The 12,838-nt window shown below is 40.6% G+C and overlaps 1 protein-coding gene across 1 annotated transcript in view; it reads right to left on the bottom strand.

The window, feature by feature from the left end:
• LOC138960293 (uncharacterized) overlaps positions 1-12,539 on the bottom strand; it is a 90,286-nt gene extending 77,747 nt beyond the window's left edge. The window contains exon 1 of the mRNA XM_070332129.1: positions 11,893-12,539. The gene's annotated coding sequence lies outside the window, so the exon portion shown is untranslated. The remainder of the gene's footprint in view (positions 1-11,892) is intronic.
• Positions 12,540-12,838: the final 299 nt, after the last annotated feature.

A 12,838-nucleotide genomic window follows, 5' to 3' on the forward strand; every position in this document is an offset into this window, starting at 1 on the left:
ACACGGAATGAAACTGAACGCACTGTATTTTTTCACCAAGACAGTAAAGCTTCGTCAATCCCCGCGTGAAGGAATCGCTCACCTTCCACGCGCAAAACGTAGTGATATTGACACGCCAGATTAGCGCGGTGGCGTATTGTGCTAAGCAGGAAAGCGCGCTTTTCTGTATTCTTGTTAACTTTCTGAGCTTGTTTTGAATACAACCTATCATATCTATATGTTTTTGGAATCAGGAAATGATAAAGAATTAGATGAAATCATTTTTGGATCGATTTCTTAAATTTTAATCGTAAGACTAATTAATCTATTTTCGTTAATTGTGATCACATTTTAAGAGTAAACATGACATATGTATACATTTTTAGATTCAGAATGTGATGAAGAATACGATGCAATCAATTTTAAATCTGTTTGCAAAAAATCGATTTTAATGACAACTTTAATGAGCAAACTCATTAATTAAATTTTAAGCCTCCAAGCTGAAATGCAATACCAAAGTCCGGGCTTCGTAGAAGATTACTTGACCAAAATTTCAACCAATTTGGTTGAAAAATGAGAGCGTGACAGTGCCGCCTCAACTTTCACGAAAAGCCGGATATGACGTCATCAAAGACATTTATCAAAAAAATGAGAGAAAAAAAGTCTGGAGATACCATAATCAGGATCTCTCATGTCAATTTTCATGAAGATCGGTCCAGTAGTTTTCTCTGAATCGCTCTACACACACACACACAGACACACACACATACACCACGACCCTCGTCTCGATTCCCCCCTCTACGTTAAAACATTTAGTCAAAACTTGACTAAATGTAAAAAGATGTCTTCTAGTCTTTGGTCAGAGTGTCCTCCCCCTTCTCTTCTTCTTTGGTGGGTAATTTCGGTTCGCTGATCTATTCCCTTTTTCGCCCCCTATCTTTTGTTGACTGGCATTGTCCTGAAATGTCCTCCCGTCGTTCAACTAACAGTATTGTAATCTGCATGTTATGTTATGCTCCGGCTTTACTTTGTAGGCGAACGGTATGTTATATCCGTCTGTCTGTTATGTCCTGATGTTGTTAATATATGTCTTGTATACTTTCCATTTACATATGTATTATAAATGTTGAAGGATGAATGATGATACATTGTAGACGGATGCATGTTTTTGATTGAAAGCCCCACAATGATGTGCTTGGGGGAAAAAAAAGTGAGCGGAGCGTTTCATTTAGTGAACGAAAGGACCGGTTCCAACAGGCCTAGAGTACTCCCATATATAACGCTAAAGCTGACATTTTAACTGTAAAATCTACCGGTGTCCTTGCAGCAAAGGACAGGAATGACTCTACCTGACTGCCTCGCTTACCAATACCGGTATACATTTGGCAATCGACAGTCTGCGATACCGATTGTTCTTGTATTTTTTACACCCCCGGTTTTGGGGTGTGTATAGGATTCGGTCCATGTGTTTGTTTGTTTGTTTGTGTGTTTGTGTTCGCATATAGATCTCAAGAATGAACAGACCGATCGTCACCAAACTTGGTGAACAGGTTCTATACATTCCTGAGACGGTCCTTACAAAAATTGGGACCAGTCAAACACACGGTTAGGGAGTTATTGGTGTGTATAGGATTCGGTCGATGTGTTTGTTTTTTTGTTTGTGTTCGCATATAGATCTCAAGAATGAACGGACCGATCGTCACCAAACTTGGAGAACAGGTTCTATACATTCCTGAGACGGTCCTTACAAAACTTGGGACCAGTCAAACACACGGTTAGGGAGTTATTGGTGGATTAAGATTCTACAAGGACTTATAGAGGGAGATATTAATGGTCAAAGGGAAATAACCTTCTCAGTTGGTGGCAGTGAGAATGGTTATTTCCCTTTGACCAACGGGGGTGTTTTTCCTACCTCGGAGGAATTTCTTGTTATTTTTTTTTTCATGTACCCCCCATGGGGTTCCTTGAAAATAAAATTTGACTTGACTTGACTTGATATTATTTGTTTTAAACCGAGTGCTAATTTTAGTTCAGCTCTAATACAGATACAGAGTTTACTTTGCTACCTGATCAAGACATAAGACATAAGACATAAGATCATTTATTGTCCATACAATTAATACAATGGATGGAAAAGTGTAGTTGATCTGCTCTTAAAACAACCAAACAACATATGACAACATCCCCCTCAAGAGAGGGGTACCAGCTTTCAGCACAACAAATTTCAAGTAGTTATCTTAACAACTGAGAAAGAAATGATGTGAAATGTCTCAAAACCAGTCGTTTGTTGGAAAAGGTTATAAATACACAATGCAGAAGGGATTACCTTTCATAAACGTTGAATGCCCAGAACACAAACACTATACAGCTTAGCAATTAAATCCAAAATGAACATGACACTAGAAACCTAGTGCTATCAAACACTAATGCAACTACTGATAAATGAATGAATAAATATTGTTTGGTCAAAATCTAGGTAGTTGGATGACACGTAACGAAACTTCTTCAATGTGATGGCGTGGGATTATAATGTTATTGTGCTTTGCGATCAAACCAATATCTTCTCTTGCTGCTTTTCCTTCACTAATCAGTCCCTAATACTCATTCGGTTGTGGGCTGTACAGCTCAAACTGCAATGTTGTTTCCCCAGAAGGTGCTGTATTCCTGCGGTATGATTTAAAGAAGAAGAAAACACTGATGGAGATACTTGGTTAAACTTGTGCATTGATGCTGATACTGATGAGGTCCACGATATGATATTTATGTCTTACGAAGTACATAATCTGAATTTGATACAAACGATTCGGGGGAGTTCTAGCTGAGCTTTATTCAGATGACGCTTTGGTTGGTCAGCCATTTACAGTTTGCATTCAAGACTTAACACTCAGCCGCCTATGAGTAAGTTCGACGTTACGTGTGACGTCATCGTAGCCCATCTTAACAATGCCACGCAAGCTTAAACTACATTTTGGTAACCACATGAAGTAAGTAGCACATTTTAATCGCATTATAATAAGACTCAGCGGGGATTTTTTTTTTCCCCACCGTATAAATTTCCCTGACACGCGAGGTGTTTCGGGGGGGTGGGGGGGGGGGGGGGTGGCTTGAAGGAGCCGAGATATCTGAATGAGACCTTTTCGTGAATTCTCATCACGTGTGTCTGTCTGATCAAGTAAACCAGATCTGTGATTAAATTTGTTTGTTTGTTTGCTTAACGCCCAGTCGACCACGAAGGGCCATATCTGGGCGGTGCAGCTTTGACATATAACGTGCGCCACACACAAGACAAGAAGTCGCAGCACACGCCACACACAAGACAGAAGTCGCAGCACAGACTTCATGTCTCACCCAGTCACATTATTCTGACACCGGACCAACTAGTCCTAGCACTAACCCCATTATGCCAGACGCCAGGCGGAGCAGCCACTAGATTGCCAATTTTAAAATCTTAGGTATGACCCGACCGGGGTTCGAACCCACGACCTCCCGATCACGGGGCGGACGCCTTACCACCAGGCCAACCGTGCCGGTCATCTGTGATTAGAGTTGAACTAAAGACGAAATGACGACAAAGATTGAACCATCTCTGTCGCCTTATTTCTCTTCTTCTCCTGTCTGTGAAAGGCCTACCATGTAAGAAGCCATTCGGGCAAGTGTTCTCACACATTGGACTTTAAAACATTCAAAGGACATTAATTTTGGTGTGTTGTAATTTAGACAGCCCTGTGTTGACTACATTGTGTACACTACATTGGGTGTGCACGTTAAAGATCCCACGATTGACAAAAGGGTCTTTCCTGGCAAAATTGCTTAGGCACAGTTAATAATTGTCTACCTATACCCGTGTGACTTGGAATAATAGGCCGTGAAAGGTAAATATGCGCCGAAATGGCTGCAATCTACTGGCCGTATAAAATTTCATCTCACACGGCATCACTGCAGAGCGCCTAGAACTGTACCCACGGAATATGCGCGATATAAGACTCATTGATTGATGGTTGATTTTCTCGAAATTGCTCCGAAACGAAGCTAATAAATTAGAAGGATTTAAATCGGTGAGCAAGCGGTTTTGGTCCTGGATTATATCCTTATCAAGGGGGAAAAAACCTGTTTCGATACGCCCCCAGAGCTGCACATTTCGTCGTGGGGCTTGCAATGATGTCATCTCACACCAGGAATAACTTAGATTAAGCATTTGAACGTTCAATGATTCAAATCTTGGATACTGTGTTGGATGTCTTTAGGGACAATATATTATCTGTTTTTGTCTAAGCGTCGTCCTACGCCTGATAGCAGATAGATGTGTTCGCAGTTGCTTATAGGTTGCAGAAATGACTTTACCCCGAATCGAACAAATTCCGTCTGCCTAGACCGTAGACGAATGCGTACCCACAAGCACTAAACAAAATATGAAGACGAACAGAATCGGGACTGTACACAGAAGATTGTGCATAAGGAAGCCGGTCCCTATTCACATTCCTTTAGTAAATAAAGCACAGCTACGGAGTATTTTTTGAGCATATCATTGCACTTTTGCAGCCAATCGAAAGGTCAAATTATATTTGACAGCGGTTGCACCAGGCTGCAGAAAGTGACAAGGTGTTGACACATTGTGTGCGCTCCCAGACAAAACTAACGCACAGGTGGTACTCCAAACTTGTCACAACCCACAACGTGTTCATTTTTCACCTCTTCTCTATCTTCGTAGCAACAGAAGAATTTGTATGACCGTGCCTCCAAGGCCATGTTTGCTTTATTACGTAAAACTAGAAAACTGTTTTTGCCTCTTATGTCCAAATTGACCTCTTTGAAAAAACTGTGGTCCCTATTTTACTTTACGGTTCTGAAGTATGGTGCCGTTACATGTCTGATTTAGCTAACAAATTACAGATACGATTTTTTAAGATGATTTTGAAAGTTGGCAAATCAACACCAACAAACATGGTTTTGGGTGAATTAGGTCAGTTCCCTGTAAGTATTCAAGCGAAATGTCGTATGTTGAATTTTTGGTACAAACTTGCATTTTCTAGTGATTCTGACAAACTTTCTTGTGTGACATATCGTTTTTTGTTTAAAATGTATGAATCTGGTGTATACAAGTCAAAATTTCTGCTTTCTGTCCATGGTGTTCTAAATGAGTTAGGCTTTAGTGATTTTTGGCACAATCAAACTAGCGATAATGTAACGGATGGTGGTTATTTTAATACTTTCAAAGCACTGATGAAAAATAGGCTACAAGACCAATTTGTCCAAACCTGGCATTCAGAAATAAATAACAATGAGTTTTATTATAATTATAGAATGTATAAAGAGAATTTTGAGTTTGAAAAGTACTTGTCTATCCTGCCGGTTAATTTAGCAAACGCTGTTTTAAAATTTAGAACACTGAATCATAAATTGCCTATACAAAAAGGTAGGACTCTTGGTGTTCCCAGACAAGACAGAATCTGTCACAAATGTTCATCAGGTGACCTTGGGGACGAGTTCCATTATATTTTTGTATGTCCTTTTTTTTTACCAATTATAGAAAACAGTTGTTACGGTGCTATTATTATGCCCGCCCCAATTCAGTTAAATTCAAAGAGCTTTTTTCCACTACAAAAAAGAGTTTATTGCTAAAACTCGCAAAGTTCATGACACTTGTCATGGACTGTTTGAGAAGTGAGTAAAATTTAATTCTCTTTTAGCTTTATACTCCGATATCTGTTTTGTGTTGTTTGTAATAGTATTTTTGTCCTGATGTTAACTCACCCTCCACCCCCCCCTCCCCCTTCCCCCCATTTCCCATAGTAAAGAAATGTATGTAATCACTTTGCACTTGTAGTGTTTTATTATTATTATTATTATTATTATTATTATTATTATTATTATTATTATTATTATTATTATTAATTATTATTATTATTGTTGAATTGTTTCTTGTATTGTTTTTGCTCTCCCTCACCCCTCAACTCCCTTTTCTGTACATAGTCTGATTTCTTTTTGTTTTAGTTCCTTTTATTTGGTGTTGAATGAAATGTGTTTTTACTGTGTTTTTTTAATTTTCCATGTACCCTCACGGGGTTTTATTGGAATAATAAAACTTGACTTAACTTGTTCTAACAACAATTTCAAGTCTGTCAAACTCACTTGAAGAAGATAAAATAAACCCCTTTAAAATTACCCAAAGAATATATATATATATATATATATAACAAATTCAAGGAAAAGAAAAGCCAAACAAAGAATGTCAAGTGGCAGCCCAAATTTTCGACCTGTTGCCAGGCCTTCCTCAGGGGCGTGTAATTCTGCGAGACGCCAATTCATGCATCAATTACTAAGCAACACAATACCATGGTTATTTTAGTTACGAATCACAAAGCAAATATTTCAAAAATAAAATTTACATTCAAGCTTAGATCTACTTTCGTTTTGATTGTAATCAAAACAAATGTACACGTGCGAATTCCAAAGTTATTACGTCAAAGGTATACGTATCTTGTAGTGACGTATTCGTCGCTGATGACGTAATTTCAAAGTTCGAACAAAATGGATACTTATTCTTGCCGTGAACAGGCAAAAGTATCATTCTGATGTCTCTTCAATTAAATGCGTAAGTACTTTAACACATTTGTTTATGCCAAAGGTTTGCATAAAGATACAACACTTAACCCTTCGGACAGAATACATAAACAATATGTATCTCAACTATATGAATTCGAAGATCAATAGAGAAGATACACTAAGATTTAGACATCTTCATGCTCATGAACTTTTGATAACATTCCGACAAAACATTCTTCGACGACAAATTTTTACTCTCTCTCTCTCTCTCTCTCTCTCTCTCTCTCTCTCTCTCTCTCTCTCTCTCTCTCTCTCTCTCTCTCTCTCTCTCTCTCTATCTCTCTAATTCACACACACACACACACACATACACACACACACACACACACACACACACACACACACACACACACACACACACACACTCACACACACACATAGCATGGTCTAAACGAAAGCTGTAATAGAGTGTTTACGGATCAGAATTGAGTCCACTCGGCACCAAAGTTTTTAATTTTGCAATCCAGAAAGACTCTCTTTTCCACCTCTCATCCCGGGTCGAACAAAAGACTCTTTCGATCACAATGCACTCCATATCACCGAGAGAATGGTCGGGCTGGTTGAAGTGCACTGTGAGAAGAGTACCTGTGTTCTTCCCAATGTGTGAGCGGTGGAGATAGAACCTTTCTCTGAGACTGTTTTGAGTCTGCCCCACGTACTGGGCACTGTGGCATTTTTTACACGAAATGAGATAGATAATGTTTTTGGTGTCACAAGAGAAGTGTTCTCTGAGAGTGAAAGTTTCACCTGTTTTACATGAATTGAATGTGGTGGACTCAATCAAGTGTTTTTCACAGATGACACATTTTTTACGCTCACACCTGAAACACCCAGGGTTGTTGTCGTGTTTAGGAGGAAGAACTGTCGGCATTAGGATATTGCGTATGCTCTTACAGTTTCTCTCTCCACAAATGGGCGTTTCAGGCAGAACGTTTTTCATGTGTTCACTCTCGCTGATCAAGCTTTCCTGCAAACCATGCAACCACTGGCCGAGGGGAGGGTTGAGTGGGTTATGATTGATGACGAAAGGGACTCTGTTTGTGGGAGTTTTTTTGCGATATGAAAGAGTCTCCTTTCTGATTTTAGCTGTAGCTTTCCTCCTGCCATCTTTAACAGTCTTTTTGCTGTACCCCCTGGCAAAAAACTGTCTCTCCATCTCATCGCACCTTTGTTGAAATTGCTCCTCTTCTGAGCAGAGTCTTCTGAGTCTCAGAAATTGTGAGTATGGCAAATTTCTTTTTACGTGAGCTGGGTGACACGAGTTTTGGCACAGGTAGGCATGGCTGTCAGTAGGTTTAGAGTACAGGTCAGTCTGAAGGTATCCATCCTTCAGACTGACTGAAATGTCTAGAAAGGAGACTCTTTCTAACGATGAGTGGTGAGTGAATTTGATGGTAGGATGAAGGGAGTTGATGTGTTTTATATATATATTATATGGTTTTAAACATACATGTGCTAACTACAACAACATCAATTTATGCAATACAGAGCTCACTGGAAAGGAAATAAACCAAATAAATACGGGGTCAAACATCAGGGATGACAATCACACATTCAATATCTAATTTCTAAAATATATTCTGTACTTAACAAAACTGCTTTGTAGTAAAACGATAAGTTCTCAAAACCGTTATAAACAATTTTGCATTCTCTAAAACCCAACATCCCTATTTAATTCCTTAACTTATCGTCTGATCTAACGTAACATGTATTTGCTATTTCAAATGTTGGGTGCTACGAACGTACTTGTTGTGTGTGTGAGTGTGTGTGTGTGAGTGTGAGTGTGTGTGTGTGTGTGTGTGTGTGTGTGAGTGTGAGTGTGTGTGAGTGTGAGTGTGTGTGTGTGTGTGCGTGCGTGCGTGCGTGCGTGCGTGCGTGCGTGCGTGCGTGTGTGTGTGTGTCTCTCTCTCTCTCTATCTCTCACACACACACACACATACACATGCACATGCACACACACACGCTATTGCTACCTCTCTCTCTCTCTCTCTCTCTCTCTCTCTCTCTCTCTCTCTCTCTCTCTCTCTCTCTCTCTCTCTCTCTCTCTTTTCTCTCCATGCAGATTTATAATCAAAGTATTGAGTGTAATCGTGGCACAGCGGAACAGCCCCGTTCCGCCATCACTTCTCAGATCCTATACCAAAGTAGGTCGAGAGTCTGTTTCCTCTCTTATAAAGCAAGAATGTTCTAATAAGGTACCTTCTTTCTCGCGAACATGTTCGTTTACAGCAGCATATATATATACCAAACATATATATAATCAAACACGTGTTTGTGAGATGGAGAGTCAGCTTCATGGGAATCGATTTTTGTTTTTTTTATATAATTTTTTTTATATGCGTTTAGTAAGAAACTTGTAAATAATTTTGTTTGATCAGAACGGTTGTTCGGTACCATTAGTTACCATATTCACAGAACCATACTGAATTCCGCCTTACGTTCTTTTTCAGCTTCATCATTCTGTCACCCTGAAGAAGCCTCCCGTGGGGGCGAAAATGTGGATCATCATTAATAAACATATTCCATATTCATCACAAAAACGTTTGAGGAGATTGTTTTTAAATATTTGCCTATATATATATAATATATATATAAACATCAGAAGTTGTGAAAGAAACAATTGAAAGTCAGCAGAGATTTTCTTCTGAGATTTGTAAATATCTCTTAGCAGAGCGAAAGAGAGAGAAGAAAATATCCCTTCACAGACAGCCTATTGGGAGCTTCTGACCCTCCTCAGGGGGGACCGAGATTTACAAAGAAAAGTCCCTTTGTGGGGGACGTATCACTATGGAATCTAGTCCTGAGGAGGACCATTGTTTTAGTACCTAGATATTGTATATAATTATATATTGTCCTAGCATTTTTTATGGGATAAAAGCACCATTCCACTTGGTCACATACCAACAAATCAACTGCATTAGCAACTGCGAAACAATCCCTAGTCTGCAGGGATAGGAGCCAGACTGGGGATGTCTAGTGTCCAAGTAGGATGATCGTATCCCACTTCAAAGCTTTGGTTTAAACAAAACTTTATTCAATTTTAATCATGACAAGAACAATGCATGGATGATTACATACTCAAGCATATAATGCTTATTTTAAGCAATCATAGTAATTACAAAACAAAGGTTAGCATGATGATGGCGGAATAAATACATTAGCTCATTTCAGGAAACGAAAAAAAAAAGAAAAAAAAAGAAGACAAAACAGATACACAAACAAGCAGAAAATGGGAAGGGGTTGGTGATACAGGAGGTGGGGACAGGGCAGCTAGCCAGTAGCTTCAAAGCTTTGACATGCAGATAACGTGATAAGCATTGGCGGTGTCCGCAATTGTTCACACAGGAAAGGATTAATCTTTTGAGAGGAGCACCAACGGCGATTTGAAGTATTTTCTAACACACGTTGAACGCAAAGATTAAAATTTTTATTTAATTTATCAGATAACCGTCAGACCAGTTTTGAAACAGGAAGACATAGCTGTTCGAAACGGAGGCAGTCTTCTCCAATTGCGGAGTCCCTTCGAGTAAGAAAAGAAAGGAATCAAATTCAAGCGCACGCAAACATTTTACAGTTTTCGTAAATGGCATCATTGAAGGCGTAATCATGCATTACAAATGATTTGGCGTTTCAGCGAAATGGTGTTATAGCTTTGACGAATAGAAACGCTTCTACTCGCACTTCCATGTAGCATTACAAAAGACAGTAACCATCGTACCTGAGCAAAACAATTTCAAAAGGATGTAGCCGAACTGAGTTATAATATATCTTACAATAGTCACACATCTGGTTCTAATATGCACCTCGGTGGAGAAGTAACTAATCAAAACTGAATGGATGCGGGTTCACACTGCATGGTGATAAACATGCACAGTTTATCTGACAGATGCTGTATATGATATGTGTGTTTAATATTGTTGGGCAGTATTGGTTTGTACTTATCTTTCATCCCAAAATAAATCTCGAACGAATGAACTCAAAAGGAGCGTAAGGTATGGAAAGCATGGAAATGCTTTTCCTGGATCTAAATGTTACTCAATGAAATAAGTTTGTCAACACTGAGTTCTTAACATGAACGGAAACGCATTTCCTCTGAACAAATGTCAACGCAACTGAGAAAAAAACACTTATTTCTTGTCACTCTTACTTTGACTTGAAACTGAGATGCATGTATTTCTTAACTGATAAGTACTCGGCGGGAATATGCATTATGCGTGTCTTTGAAAAAAGCAGTAGGGGAGAAGCCATTAGACACAAGTGTGTGTGTGTGTGTGTGTGTGTGTGTGTGTGTGTGTGTGTGTGTGTGTGTGTGTGTGTGTGTGTGTGTGTGTGTGTATGTGTGTGATAGAAAGAGAGAGAGAGAGAGAGAGAGAGAGAGAGAGAGAGAGAGAGAGAGAGAGAGAGAGAGAGAGAGATAGAGCAGGATACAAGATCTACAGACAAGAAAGAAAACAGACGATTCACTGACAACCGACAATCGACATTGTATTAGATGTATATGAAAATAGAGACTGACATAGAGAGACACACAGAGAGAGGGAGAGACTGAGGCAGAGAGAGAGAGAAGAAAAGAGAGAGGGAGATAGAGAGGATTCGCTGGTACCAAATATCCACATTACGATAAATATTATTGTATCCAACGTGGCTTTGACTTTATCACACTCGGGTCGAACTCTGCATACACGATGATATCACACTACATAAGAATAAGTGAGGTTACCATGAAAGGCTCAGACAATGTCCTGAAACACGGAAGAAGGAGAAAGAAGAAGACTGCCTGACTACTGTAATTACAGAAGACAAAGAATCCAAGGCTGAGAACTTTGCACCAAAGCTCCTCACATCTTTGCCAAGAACAATGAGAAAAAATACACGCAGAGAGAGAGAGAGAGAAAGAGAGAGAGAGAGAGAGAGGGAGGGAGAGACTGAGTCACTGAGAGAGAGAGAGAGAGAGAGAGAGAGAGAGAGACACACACACACACACTCACACACACACACACACACCGTGGCACACACACGAGAGAGAGAGAGAGAGAAAGAGAGAGAGAGACACACACACTCACACACACACACACACACACACACCGTGGCACACACACGAGAGAGAGAGAGAGAGAGAGAGAGAGAAAGAGAGAGAGAGAGAGAGAGACGAGTACAGAGAGAGACAGACAGAGAGAGAGTGAGAGAGAGAGAGGGGAGACTGAGGAGAGAGACGGAGAGTGAGAGGGAAGGAGAGAGACACAGAGAGACAGACACAATGATGCAGAAGATAAAAATGAGCCCAGAAACGTGTTGTACGTGCCAACTTACACTGCGAGCTCGCTGTGTGTTATTCCTGCGATTCCTCAGTCGCTCACAGAATTCCCCGTCTCGGCGGCGGGTAACAGGAACACGCCCGTGTTCTTTGCTCCAGAACTTCTGCTGCTGCTTTCGCCGTCGACACAGCATTACAAACTACTACTGAAGGAAGTGTTCTGTGTATGTGAGGCTGCTGCTGCCCAACGCCAATCATTCCGCTCACTTATTTTTGTTCCGTCTTTGCCAACCCACGGTGGGGAACACTACTCGAGATGACCACAACCAGAGCGCACATGGTGAAGAAGAAAAGCGCTTTTGTTCGTTAATCGTCTTGGTCTGCCAACGTCGCAGGCGCCGAAGGCTACGAGGCGTGGCTCGACGAGTCACTAAAAAAAAATTTAAAAAAACCAAGCACGAAATGCTTGTCACGGAGATATTCTTTTTTTTCTTCTTTTTTTTCCCCCCCTTCTTTTGTTAATCAATGACACAATCCGTGCTTTGTGATTTCACGAGTAACTTTAGCCTCCTGCACCCCGTTTCGCAGTGCCCGCATGCAAAAACATCATTCGCTGATGACGAGCAGAGCCACTGCTGGCTGTAAGACAGTGTAACACGCAAAAGCAGCCTCTTCGATGTTGCGCACAGACGTGCACAGAGAGAGAGTGCGGGAGGAGAGGCGGGCGGGCGGAAAAGCGGCGACTGTCTCGCCAAAAAAGCGTGTCAGTAGGTAGGGGGAAAAAGCATCAACCCACTGCTCAGTGCTCAGCTGCTGAGCAGAAGCATGGTGCCCAGTCTGGTTGGCCCCACACAGGCGTATGAATAAAGACAACTGCACTGGTTATACTGACTTTTGGGCTTTGTTCTGTACTCTCTCTTTCTCTCGTGAATTCTCTCTCTCTCTCTCTCTCTCTCTCTCTCTCTCTCTCTCTCTCTCTCTCTCTCTCTCTCTCTCTCTCTC

This window comes from Littorina saxatilis, linkage group LG2, assembly GCF_037325665.1.
Source record: "Littorina saxatilis isolate snail1 linkage group LG2, US_GU_Lsax_2.0, whole genome shotgun sequence".
NCBI lineage: Eukaryota > Metazoa > Mollusca > Gastropoda > Littorinimorpha > Littorinidae > Littorina > Littorina saxatilis.